The sequence below is a fragment of the Pinus tabuliformis genome, chromosome X (assembly GCF_031772625.1).
Source record: "Pinus tabuliformis cultivar Carrire ecotype Pingquan chromosome X, CPIR1, whole genome shotgun sequence".
In the NCBI taxonomy this organism is placed as follows: domain Eukaryota; kingdom Viridiplantae; phylum Streptophyta; class Pinopsida; order Pinales; family Pinaceae; genus Pinus; species Pinus tabuliformis.
Window position 1 is genome coordinate 1,018,423,645 of NC_142308.1, and position 13,510 is coordinate 1,018,437,154.

The 13,510-nt window shown below is 35.4% G+C and overlaps 1 long non-coding RNA gene across 2 annotated transcripts in view; it reads right to left on the reverse strand.

Moving 5' to 3' along the window:
- Positions 1–13,510, reverse strand: part of LOC149143198 (uncharacterized) — a 45,326-nt gene that overhangs the window by 13,048 nt on the left and 18,768 nt on the right. Inside the window, exon 1 of one of the 2 annotated variants that reach the window (XR_016264286.1) lies at positions 10,748–10,942. The exons of the other annotated variant lie outside the window; for it this stretch is intronic. This is a non-coding gene — a long non-coding RNA (uncharacterized LOC149143198). Of the gene's footprint in view, positions 1–10,747; positions 10,943–13,510 lie in introns of those variants that run through there. 2 annotated transcript variants of the gene reach the window in all.

Genomic DNA, 13,510 nt, shown 5'->3' on the forward strand with positions numbered 1-13,510 from the left:
GAATATACAATTTAAAATACATTGAATTTAACCACAATACTAATGTAAAAATAAGATGTAACATAAGTTATAAGATATAAATAAAAACCATATTACTATATGAAAAACACATTTCTAAAATATAAAAATATAATTGAAATTCATTTAGAGAAATTCAATAATCTAAAAATTCAAATGTACCATATCTTATAAGACATAAATAAAAAATATATTTCTAAATGAAAAATATATTTGTAAAATTAAAAAATATAGTTGGAGGGCCCATCCAAAATTGATTCTTAGCGGCATAGGTTAAGTCAACTATATTTTTAATTGAGAAAGAAAACTCACAGACATATAAATGTAAAAGTAAGAAACCAATTTAAATAAAACCACAAACTTTCATAGAGATAAACTAAATCAATGAATAAATGTAATAATCTGAAATGAGTGAAATACAAATTGGATCAATAAAATTACAATAATAAATTAAGCCCAACTAATTTTTTTTAGTAAAAACCACTCTCATAAAACTAAATCATTACAGTGTTAAATATATTAACATAACTAAAACTGAAATGAAAGGATTAGGTTTCCATGAAGAGCAGAGCTTAGAGGATGGATACAAACTACATCTATGACAAAGTAAAGGTAGGTGGCTTTGAGATATTTAACATAAAATACTGAAAATATTAATTGAAAATACCCTATACCTTATTCTTGTTGTGGTTTGACATTCTAGTTATTAGAAGGTTGGAAAAAAATAATTATTAAATAAAATCGAATTATTCTTCTATGTATTTATGGAATTCTCCAATTTCTGTATTTTCTTCTCCTAGTCGAGCTCCAAGAGAAATGTTTACTATTTTATTAATTTATAAATATTCTAAATTACTTCTATTTGAAAGACAATTAAAAATTAAGGAATAGTATAATCTATAGAATCAAAATCCCGAGAACACACTACAAAAAACATCAAAGAAAAGTGAGTATGCCAAAAGATTTGATTTATACTTAAATTTTAGATGTGAAGAATTATTTATTATTCTTACCGAAATTGACTCATAATTTCTTCCATACCTACTTATTATTGAGAACTCCTCTTTGCAAATCACTCGCTATTATTTTCTAAATAGTTAAGAATATCTAGTTGAAATTTGCGGAGTATAAAATTTCACAGTTGAAATTTCGGAGTATAAAATTCCACGGTTGATCCTTGGAAACTTACGAAATACTCAGGAATATTCGCTGAAATTACAAGATTGGGGTGTGTTTTGAGAGTAAAGCTCAGAGGAAATAGAACTGTAATTGTAATTGTATGGCTCTGCTTCACACGATGCAACATAAAACACTGGAACGGATCCCCTGAATACTTTGGAGAGGAATATTTGCTCAAAGGAAATAGAATTGTAATTGTAATTGTAATTGAAGCCCAAGGAGGTTTGTGTTGCTCTGCTTCATACAATGCAACATAAAACAATGAAATGGATCGAGCGAATAATTTTAATTCAATGAGATTATAGGCTGAAATGAATTAAGAAGAAATTGTAGAGCCGCGGAAACCAGAAGGGAAATGGTATAATAAAATTGAGATGAATGGACTGGGTTTTGCTTTGAGAGTAATGGAGGTTTCTTTAATTCAACTATTTTAATTCAAAAAACATAAACTTAGTATCATTCACGATGAAAGAAACTACATAGAAAGAACAGAACAGAGCAGGGTTAAAGATTGAAAACTACATAGAAAGAAAGAGCGGATTATGAAGAGAAAGAAAAGAATGAAATCCAGAGAGAATTTAAAAACATTATCATCAAGCTAGTCCGGTTAAAAATTCTACTTCAATCTATGCAAACAAAAGCAATCACGGTTCCAGGAAGGTTCGCAGATAGTTGAGGCATTGGCCTTGTATCAGGACATAAGAATACAACGTGGATCTAAAAGTGATCAGAGACAAAGAACTATGCAGCAAGATCAGAGAAGAAAAGTAAGTACCTTGGTCTGGGGTTGATCTTAATGTCTGTGATTCGATTACTGCAAGACATGCTGCTTTTTCTTTTCGTATTTCCCTTTATGAAATTTGGGTTTGTTTAAGTGTGTCGTAGGGGATTCTTATAAGCTCGATATTCTGCAGCAGATGGAGAATATAGTGTCACATTGCCAGAATTATCCTTTGGCATTAGGGCCCATGTTGTTTTTGTTTATGTGTTAAAAATTTAACAGGATGTGAAACAAATATAGGTCCCGCCCCCTGCCATTGGGCTCCTTTAGTAATGAGGTATACCCCCATTTCATGTTGGGTAAGACCATGTTCTGCATGTGGATTGATATTTCGATACTCTAAAATTGAAATGACTCCATGGAATAACAAACTTTTCCAAACTTTTCTAAACAGGTCCTTTCTAAACGTTGGTTGAAGAAAACAAACTTTTGAATTCTTTGGAATTCATTATTGAGGATAAATATAATACTTATGGAATAATGACATGGGGTGCAAATTGAGATTTCGATCATTGGTTTTAATGGTAAAAGCCAGCAAGAAGAAGGTTTATCTAGTCATGGAATATGTAACAGGGGGGTGACCTGTCTGACAAAATTGTGAGTTGTTATCATGGCCGAGGTCCTCTCATTTTGTGTGCTGCAACTAATTTCAGACCAACAAAGTTCACTGATCGTTTTTGTTTGTACATAAGTAATGTAATTTCTGTAAGTGAGTGGTGTCTTTTACTAACATAGTTTGGTTGTGGTGTGATTATGCTGGTTGCTCAGCCTTTCCCTCTCTTCGTGCAAAAAATTTGAAAAGAGTTCTCACTAGCAGTATTCTACAACATGCCTTTCACATTATGCCCATCTAAATTGCCCATCCCTGAGTCAGATTTGCCTAAACTCTCTGCATTTTAGAGTTATTTCTATGACATAAATACCTCTCTATTTTGTCAACTGAATGACAGTGCTGTTAGACATAGTTGTTTATTGTTATCATATGGCATTTTAGAGATGATAAGTTTAAACGTTTTATCTTGGACTATTTTGTCAACCATTTTTGGAATCCAGCTATATAATTGTTGGTGATATCACAATTTTTTGTTGGTTAAATTACATTTTTGAATGCATAAATATATTCAACACCCTGAAAACTCCTTGAACACTCAAATTGCAAAGACTCAACAAATTTGTGCATCTTGGAATTATTTCTATGACATAAATATTTCTCTATTTTTTTTGTTGCTTAAATTACATTTTTGAATGCATAAATATATTCAACACCCTGAAAACTCCTTGAACACTCAAATTGCAAAGACTCAACAAATTTTGTGCATCTTGGAATTATTTCTATGACATAAATATTTCTCTATTTTGTCAACTGACAGTGTTGTTAGACATAGTTGTTTATTGTTATCATATGAATTTCAGAAAAGATGAGTCTAAATTACATTTTGGAATAAATAAATGGATTCAACAACATGAAAAATCTCTGGAACATTCAAATTGCACAGATTCAAAAATTCAAATCTACAATTCCAACAATTTTCTGAATAGATTTCCGCCAAAATCTAACTGTAAATTATTCCAGTGAAAGTTCTAAAATTAGAACATTTAGACTACACTTTTAGGAAAGTTGAGATACATAAACTTGACCACCTTATAGAAATAATATTATGGTTAATATGGAGATCAAAAATCTCATTATGATTTGTTGGCTTTTGTACAGGCTTATCTTCAGAAAATAACTGAAGAAGAGGCCAGGAAATATTTTCATCAGCTTATAGATGCTGTAGATTATTGTCATGGTAGAAATGTATACCACAGAGACCTCAAGGTATGCAGTTTGACTTTCAATATTTATGAAAAATGTTCTTTGTATATGAACCCAATGAGAGCTTATGTAATTTTAGTTGATAATGCTCTATGCTAAGATACGATTTAATGTTAAATTGGTTTCGAATTTGGTGAGCAGCCTCAAAACCTACTCCTAGATGGGAAAGCCAATCTGAAGGTGTCTGATTTTGGACTAAGTATCTTGCACCAGGTATTGTATTTGCATAATGCTTTTGTACCGACCATGAGTTCTTATAGGTTTAACGGTTCAAAATCACAGTCACCTATTTAAACTACCGGAAACCCTGTTCACCCACCTAAACTACCTGTAACTAAAAAACACAGAGAATATTATGCTTATCACATGGGGCAAAAGAGCGACCAGTTGATATGCAACTCAAAACTTCAATTCAGATTTAGATAGAAAAATTCGGTCCAGGCATAAAAGCAACATCAGCGGGTCTCTGTTTATCTTTTATGGAAGGGATGCCCTAGGCATTCATCCTATTATTACTCGTACTGGAGATTGATTTGATTTCATTTCATTTCTGTCTGCTCAGTTCAGAATGGATTCTGAGAGCTGTGGTTAGGAAAGGCATCAACTTAACATTTGATCACAAACCCATTTCCAAAATTCTGACAAGGAATTTTTCAAATTAATAATGTAATCATATCCCCTTTTCTTATTTCATCTGCTGTTAGATCCTAATGTTGTGTCTATACACACTTTGTGCAGACAGATCCTATACTTTCTACATATTGTGGCTCCCCAAATTATATTGCCCCTGAGGTATACAAATCAAACTCTTCATCTAGGATTTGTTAGAGATAGTATGGGAATTACACCACATGTCTTTTTCCTTTATCAATCGAGCATATTGGTTATGGTTGGCAGGTAATTGTTAGTCAGAAGTACGATGGAAGGGCAGCAGACATTTGGTCTTGTGGGGTCATTCTCTTTGAACTTCTTGCAGGTTTCTGTCCCTTTGAAGGTTCTAATCAAATTGAACAATATCGTAAGGTATACTCAAAATGACTTTCAACTTTATGGTGAACCTCAAAAATTCTGTTGCAAAACTCTTGAGTGTGTCAAATAGAAAAAAATAGGGAACCCTGAAATTTCTGTTGCCCGTAAGGGGAAACTGGTAACAGTCCTGGCTCTCTGTCTCAGATATTGATGCACAGGAAAAATCAATCTTGTAATCTTGTTTTTAACTTAATCATATTTTACTTCACAACACTTTTTGGTTGCTGTCAGCTGATGGTAGAGTTTTTATTGGGTCATAGATTTGCAAAGCAGAGTTTTCCTTCCCTTCATGGTTCTCTCATGGGGTCAGGAATCTAATCACAAGGATTTTGGATCCAAGACCACAGAGCGTAAGTTATAAATTGTTTCTAAAACCACATTGCAATATCTGGATTGCAACTCGTTTGGATTTAATCCTGCATGAAATTTTGATATACTATTAGGCATCTTATTAGCTGTGAAAAGCTCCAGTGATCGACCAACATAAAGAAACCAAGACTAAGATCATCCTCAGCAAGACTGTTCAAAACTGTACATAAAGAAACCAAGACTAAGATCATCCTGAGCAAGACTGTTCAAAACTGTACTTGGTTCACACTGATGGAATACTGTTCAAAACTGTACTTGGTTCACACTAATGGAAGGAAAGCTCTCTGTGCACCTGCATGTACTTAGAGAAATTGGACTACCACAACAATTCAAGAGGATATCTAAATGAACATGATGAATTCTCAAGGATATGGAGGATATTTTTGAATATGCATTTATTAGGACAAGTTGAAGATGCAACATGATGGGATGACTTAGCTCGATGGGATGACTTAGCTCCATTAGAATGAAGGCAGACCTGCATGTACTTAGAGAAATTGGTATATGTAAGAATTACACAGTACTTATTTGAGTATGCATTCTTGGACCAATAAATCGTACAAATTGATAGAGCATACTATGAGATATACCTGTCTAACAATATTGAAATGGTAATGTTATTCAACCCGTAATCAACAGAGACACTGTGACTGATAAACTAAAGTAAAGGGAGTAAATGAACCATGTTCATAGTGCCAATACACTGGTCTGAGGGTAAGTGAGGTATTAAAATACCTATCCTCCAGCCAGGGTAACCTGTTCAGGTAGATTGACCCTCTTGGGGAAGAAACCCCAATTTCAAAGAAAGAGCTCCATTGCGGAAACTGGGAAATCTCCGTTGTAGAAATTATATACAGCGAGCAAATGCAAATAACAGTATTCGTCAAAACGATAAGAATGAAACCCATAACCCTGTTTATTTATAGAATGAACTGTAAAGAGAGATATCAACAATCTTATTCATTAACTGGAAATGAGTAAACCTGTGAAACACCGAGGAGATGTAACAGCATGACTACCCCATTTCTTCCAGACATATTTTTTTTTTTTTTAAAAAGACTAATACAATTGCTGAAAGGGCCAAAAGATGCTCCAGAACTTAATTAGGCATTGAACTGAATGAATATTATTACTATTCTGGGAGTGATCTTGAGGGATAGAAATAGTTTCCGCATACCTCTTGGAAACTGAAATGCAACAGTCATAACGAATACAGAGTATCATCAGCCTAAACCAAATTTGAATGTGTCAAACCGTTTAAATTACATTGCAGAAAATAAATAGTCATAGTAGATCTTATACAGAGAGTTTGGACCTATTGGACCTACAGTATATGACACTGACATTGTTAGTGATGCCAGTATCAAAGAGAAATGAGGTGCTTTAATGCCCTGATGGGGAAGATGTCATTTCTTCATGTCTTTGTGTTCATAATGGTCCTATCCGTACAAAAACAAATAGGATATATATAAACCCTGGATCTATTAATTGTTGTTTAATTGCCTTTTTATCCCTGCATTCAGGTTTAAGTTAGATTTGTTCTGTTTAAGAAGTTGATCTTCTTGGTCTGCTGATCTTGACATTATAAAATGCCCTTTGCTGCAAGACTCAGAACTCCAGGAAGCTGTTCTGAGATTCATTTTTTCAGAGTTGTATTCATCCTATTACTTAAAAAGATTAGATTACCTGTCTAACAGGATTGAAATGGTAATGTTATTCAACCCATAATCAACAGAGACATTGTGACTGATAAGCTAAAGTAAAGGGAGTAAATGAACCATGTTCATAGTGCCAATACACTGGTCTGAGGGTAAGTGAGGTATTAAAATACCTATCCTCCAGCCAGGGTAACCTGTTCAGGTAGATTGACCCTCTTGGGGAAGAAACCCCAATTTCAAAGAAAGAGCTCCATTGGGGAAACTGGGAAATCTCCGCTGTAGAAATTATATACAACTGCAAATAACAGTATTCGTTACGAACATTCCATTCAAAGATTTGTCCCCTGCTTGATATCAATCACAAAGTTGCAGTAAACAATAGATTTAACATAAGAAGTTGATCTTCTTGGTCTCATAAGAAAAGAATATATCTGAGTGCGAGTGTTAGCCCTGAGTTTACCGACTCCTCAGCCTGACTTTCAGTTTGATTTTATGGCTTCTTGTTTCATGAGTTTGACAACAATCTACAAAAATGTCAGACCCCTAAAACCCCTAAAGTCCAATATCTTCGAAACATGTTTGCATCGAATGCTACTTTCATCACGTCTCTGAAAAAGGGCACCTTCTCTTCTGCACGCCAACCTTGAGAGAATGACGAAACCTTATATAGATCCTCTGCAGAACCCAAAATTGAAGGTAAGTTACTTTTATTTTTCATATAACCAGTGCCCCGCGATTCTAAGACATAGTACAAACTCATTGAAGTTCAAACTTGAATTTGTAAGAAATATGGGTCGTTTTACAAATCCTTAAAAGTATTTGCTTATACCCTAATAGATTTAATCACCGATAGCGCCTGGAAATTCCAAAAAGAAGATTAAAGAATTTGGCAAGGTTTTTCCTTCTGGAACATGAGATCATGGAGTTTCTTAGTGTCAGATCATACTCAATATTATCACTGATAAGACGCAGAAGAATATGGACCTTCTGATACTCATTGCCACCGTTATTCACACTGATGGAATACTGTTCAAAACTGTACTTGGTTCACACTAATGGAAGGAAAGCTCTCTGTGCACCTGCATGTACTTAGAGAAATTGGACTACCACAACAATTCAAGAGGATATCTAAATGAACATGATGAATTCTCAAGGATATGGAGGATATTTTTGAATATGCATTTATTAGGACAAGTTGAAGATGCAACATGATGGGATGACTTAGCTCGATGGGATGACTTAGCTCCATTAGAATGAAGGCAGACCTGCATGTACTTAGAGAAATTGGTATATGTAAGAATTACACAGTACTTATTTGAGTATGCATTCTTGGACCAATAAATCGTACAAATTGATAGAGCATACTGTGAGATATACCTGTCTAACAATATTGAAATGGTAATGTTATTCAACCCATAATCAACAGAGACACTGTGACTGATAAACTAAAGTAAAGGGAGTAAATGAACCATGTTCATAGTGCCAATACACTGGTCTGAGGGTAAGTGAGGTATTAAAATACCTATCCTCCAGCCAGGGTAACCTGTTCAGGTAGATTAGAAATTATATACAGCGAGCAAATGCAAATAACAGTATTCGTCAAAACGATAAGAATGAAACCCATAACCCTATTTATTTATAGAATGAACTGTAAAGAGAGATTTCAGCAATCTTATTCATTAACTGGAAATGAGTAAACCTGTGAAACACCGAGGAGATGTAACAACATGACTACCCCATTTCTTCCAGACATAAAAACATTTTTTTAAAAAGACTAATACAATTGTTGAAAGGGCGAAAAGATGCTCCAGAACTTAATTAGGCATTGAACTGAATGAATATTATTACTATGCTGGGAGTGATCTTGAGGGACAGAAATAATTTCCGCATACCTTTTGGTCGCTGAAATGCAACAGTCATAACGGATACAGAGTATCATCAGCCTAAACCAAATTTGAATGTGTCAAACCGTTTAAATTACATTGCAGAAAATAAATAGTCATAGTAGATCTTATACAGAGAATTTGGACCTATTGGACCTACAGAATATGACACTGACATTGTTAGTGATGCCAATATCAAAGAGAAATGATTATGTTTCATGATTATTTAGCAAATGCAATGCTCTAAGCACGATAATGACGAACCCGTAACTACGAAACACACATCCAACCGAATTATCACACTTTCAGTTCTAACTCAACAACTGTGAGTTGGGTTACCTTCAACTTTCAGCAGGTCACGAGTCGTTGAAGCGCTGAACCGCTTGTTGGGTTGTTTTGGTGGATCTCGTTCTGAGCAAGGATACCCTTATTGACTGCCTTTAACTATCAGCAGTCATGAGAATCAGGGCATCTATGTTCATATTAGATCAACCAAAACAACCCACCAAGCAGTTGAGCTCTTCAGAGACCCAGGATTCACTGGAGATCTGGCAAGTGCGATCGTTGTGTACCCAACTGTTCTTTTTTCTTAATGTTGATCTGCAGTTGAAGCCAAAGATTGAGCTGATGAAAACATCCAGCTGGGCCTTACTGGAACGGACTTGGCATATGTATGGAAGGCATCCAGATCGCTTGACATCAGTCTAAAAAAATGTCAGACCCCTAAAACCCCTAAAGTCCAATATCTTCGAAACATGTTTGCATTGAACGCTAGTTTCATCACGTCTCTGAAAAAGGGCACCTTCTCTTCTACACGCCAACCTTGAGAGAATGACGAAACCTTATATAGATCCTCTACAGAACCCAGAATTGAAGGTAAGTTACTTTTATTTTTCATATAACTAGTGTCCCGCGATTCTAAGACATAGTACAAACTCATAGAAGTTCAAACTTGAATTTGTAAGAAATATGGGTCGTTTTACAAATCCTTAAAAGTACTTGCTTATACCCTAATAGATTTAATCACCGATAGCGTGTGGAAATTCCAAAAAGAAGATTAAAGCATTTGGCAAGGTTTTTCCTTATGGAACATGAGATCATGGAGTTTCTTAGTGTCAGATCATACTCAATATTATCACTGATAAGACGCAGAAGAATATGGACCTTCTGATACTCACTGCCACCGTTATTCACTTACAACTAAGAAGCTAGGATCAAGCTTCGCCACAGTATTTAATTTTCTAAGTACAATGCCACTTTACAACCCTATTCCTAATCCGGTTCATGTGATCAAATTAGATGAGCAAAGGATCCTTGACATGTATGTGAAGAATCATCCTTATGCCACAAGATTATTGGAAATTTACAGTGTCAAGTCTGCTGATCTTGACATTATAAAATGCCCTTTGCTGCAAGACTCAGAACTCCAGGAAGTTGTTCTGAGATTCATTTTTTCAGAGTTGTATTCGTCCTATTACTTAAAAAGATTAGATTACCTGTCTAACAGGATTGAAATGGTAATGTTATTCAACCCATAATCAACAGAGACACTGTGACTGATAAGCTAAAGTAAAGGGAGTAAATGAACCATGTTCATAGTGCCAATACACTGGTTTGAGGGTAAGTGAGGTATTAAAGTACCTATCCTCCAGCCAGGATAACCTGTTCAGGTAGATTGACCCTCTTGGGGAAGAAACCCCAATTTCAAAGAAAGAGCTCCATTGGGGAAACTGGGAAATCTCCGCTGTAGAAATTATATACAGCGAGCAAATGCAAATAACAGTATTCGTCAAAACAATAAGAATGAAACCCATAACCCTGTTCATTTATAGAATGAACTATAAAGAGAGATTTCAACAATCTTATTCATTAACTGGAAATGAGTAAACCTGTGAAACACCGATGTATACTGTGAAGTCTATGCGAATAATCTTGGAGGAATAAGTCTATGGGAAAGCCCTAAGATACATGACTGAGTTTCATAAACAAAACGTTAACAAAAAAAAAGAATTACCTGTCCTTGTGTGGAGCTGGTTACCTCCGGATGAAAATCAGTGCCTATATAAAGTTCTGGTAGGAAGCAGAGCGGCTGTCATGCAGGGAAGAAACAAAGACAATCTGTGCCTATATAAAGCTCTGGTAGGAAGCAGAACGCTACGCGAGCTACGCGGCCATCATGCAGGGAAGAAACAAAGACACGTTTCGTGTGGCCCGGTGGAAAAAAAGACATTTTAAATTAAAAAAACATATTAAATCAACGGCGGAAAACACCCCAATCGTCTAACACAGAATCAATGGCTCAGGATTGCACACGTCACATTTTAGGGATGTCTTTCTCAGAGGAAACGCCTTATGACGTAATAATAAAGAATGGTTATAATAATTATGAATGAATGAATGAAATTTCAACATCCACGAGATTAGAAATAGTCTATGAGACCACCAACTTCCCTGCCTTCTGGAATTCAATCTTTTTATTATTCAAATTAATGATGCGCTGACCTAATAGTCTATAGGACCACCAGCGTCCCTGCCTTTTGGAATTCAATCTTTTTATTATTCAAATTAATGATGACCTGACCCAACCTTCTAACAGTCCCCTAACTGAAAAGACAATGCCAGGGAACCGATGTTAACATATTGTTTTAATTGTCTCTGATGTCTCTAAAAGCATCACATTCCAAAATGAAATGTTTTTCCGACTTCACTACCCCAGAAGTGCAAAAAGTACGCACTCATTCTTCCCAAGCTTCTTTAAGTCTTTTCCACCTACCCATTTCACATCGTAGTTGATGCGAGTTAGTTCTTAATTGAACAATAAAAATCTTTTCTCTCCATGGAATGCTAGCTCCAATGTACTCTTTTTGTTGGAGATCACAAGTGGGGTTGAATTCCTGAACATAATACTTCTTATTTCTACCCAACTCTTTTCCCCATATATGGTTACGAAACTTCTCCATAACAAAACTCTTTAACTCCTTGCGATTTGTGGTGTGAAAAATCAAGAATCCCACCCTAATCAACTACTGCAACAACTGATTAAACTTCTCCTATTTGTTAATTACTTAAACAAATTATTTAGCTTTCTATAACAAATAACGAAGCTAATACAACTGTAGCCTTCACTTAATTAATTAATTTTCCCAAAACAAGAACATAACAATAGAGAAAAATTCACACAAATAACAGTTATTTTTGGATAATCGTCCCCGAAAAACACAATGTGGGAAAACTGGTGCAACAGATATGAGGGTTTTATTATTAAGCAGTAGTAAATTTGAACACGATCACTGGATGCCCTCCTGACAATCCAGTTACAGAGAAATGTCACTGACAGAAGGATAAGTGATATTGCCTCACCCTATCACTGGAAATCCTCGTTGATCCAACCCTTGAGCGAACAACACCTGACTGCCTCTGTGCTACCTCTGCGCAGTGTATATGTCAGCCCAATGTATCACTATCTAGGAATTGCGTCACTCTTCTTGGGTGCTCGATTTTCCTATGGAAATCTGACTTTTGCTCTCCCAGTCTCACACCTTGGAATCCAACCACAAAAATCGATCTCCCAACAGATTTTCAGAGTTCCTATTGGCTTATGCACTGCCTCCGCATCAGCCTACGCTGCCTTTGCATGGGCATGTGCAACCTTTCTAGCTTTGTGCTTCCAGTATTGGATCTCCCTCTATCTTCTTTGCTGAGTATACTCTGACCATGAATAATTATCTTCGGATACTATCCCTGCCCCTCACTGCAAAATCTCACTTTGCATCTCTCTCCAATAGTTGCTCTACTTCATAAATTTGATCCTATGAGCTCCCTCTGTGTTTTTCCAAGTGACCCTCAAGCCTCCTTAAATAATCTCCTCATTAACATTCAATGGTCCATATTAGAAGATAATCAGTGGTTAAGATCATTTATGCTTGATCCTCGTCTTCTTCTAGAAGTTACACCCATAGTTTATATTAATACCCTTTATTTATTTTCCTCAGTTTAGACTTAGGGTCCCTTTAAAATGATTAATTATTTTAACAAAATTGTTTCTGGGTGGAATTTCCCAAAATTCTTTCTAGGTTATTTGGAATACATGTGCCCAAGCCTCCTTGCAAAAGTTTAGACTTAGAGCACGTCCGATGCTACCAAACATCAACATGTGGGACATGCATTGAGGTAAATATTCCATTTTTTCATCCATTTGTTGCTTTGTCTCATCCATGATTTCTTTCTTTCACTCATTCCTTCATTGAAGATAACTTTAGGCCATCTACCTTCTCCCATTTACTCAATTATTTGTAGGTACCTTATGAGACGCACCATAACAATTGCTTCGATGGGAGTTTCTCATGTTTCACTCAACATTGTCTCATAAGGAACCGAAATTTTTATTTTAAACTTGCTCATGATCAAGCATTTTTGGATTTTCTCAATTTGCTTCCATTTTGAGATAGAGATGCTGCTAGCCCACAGTTCACACCCATATAATATCACTGGACAAACTAGGAGCCCAAAAAGCACTTTAATCATTTTCCAATCCCATAACTCTACCTCTCTACATCTGTTTTGAAGAGTATATAATGTTTTCCACCCTCCTAAAATTCTGTTCTTTCTGTAGTCCTCCCAATTAAGCTTGTTGTTGAAATCAATCTTGAGGTACTTGTATTCATTTACTTCTTCAAGAATTTTTCCTTCAAAGAAGAACGTATGTTGGCTCTGCTTCTTTTTATTTGAGAAAATCATTATTTTGGTCTTGCTGGTATTGAGTTGCATCCCCACTGCT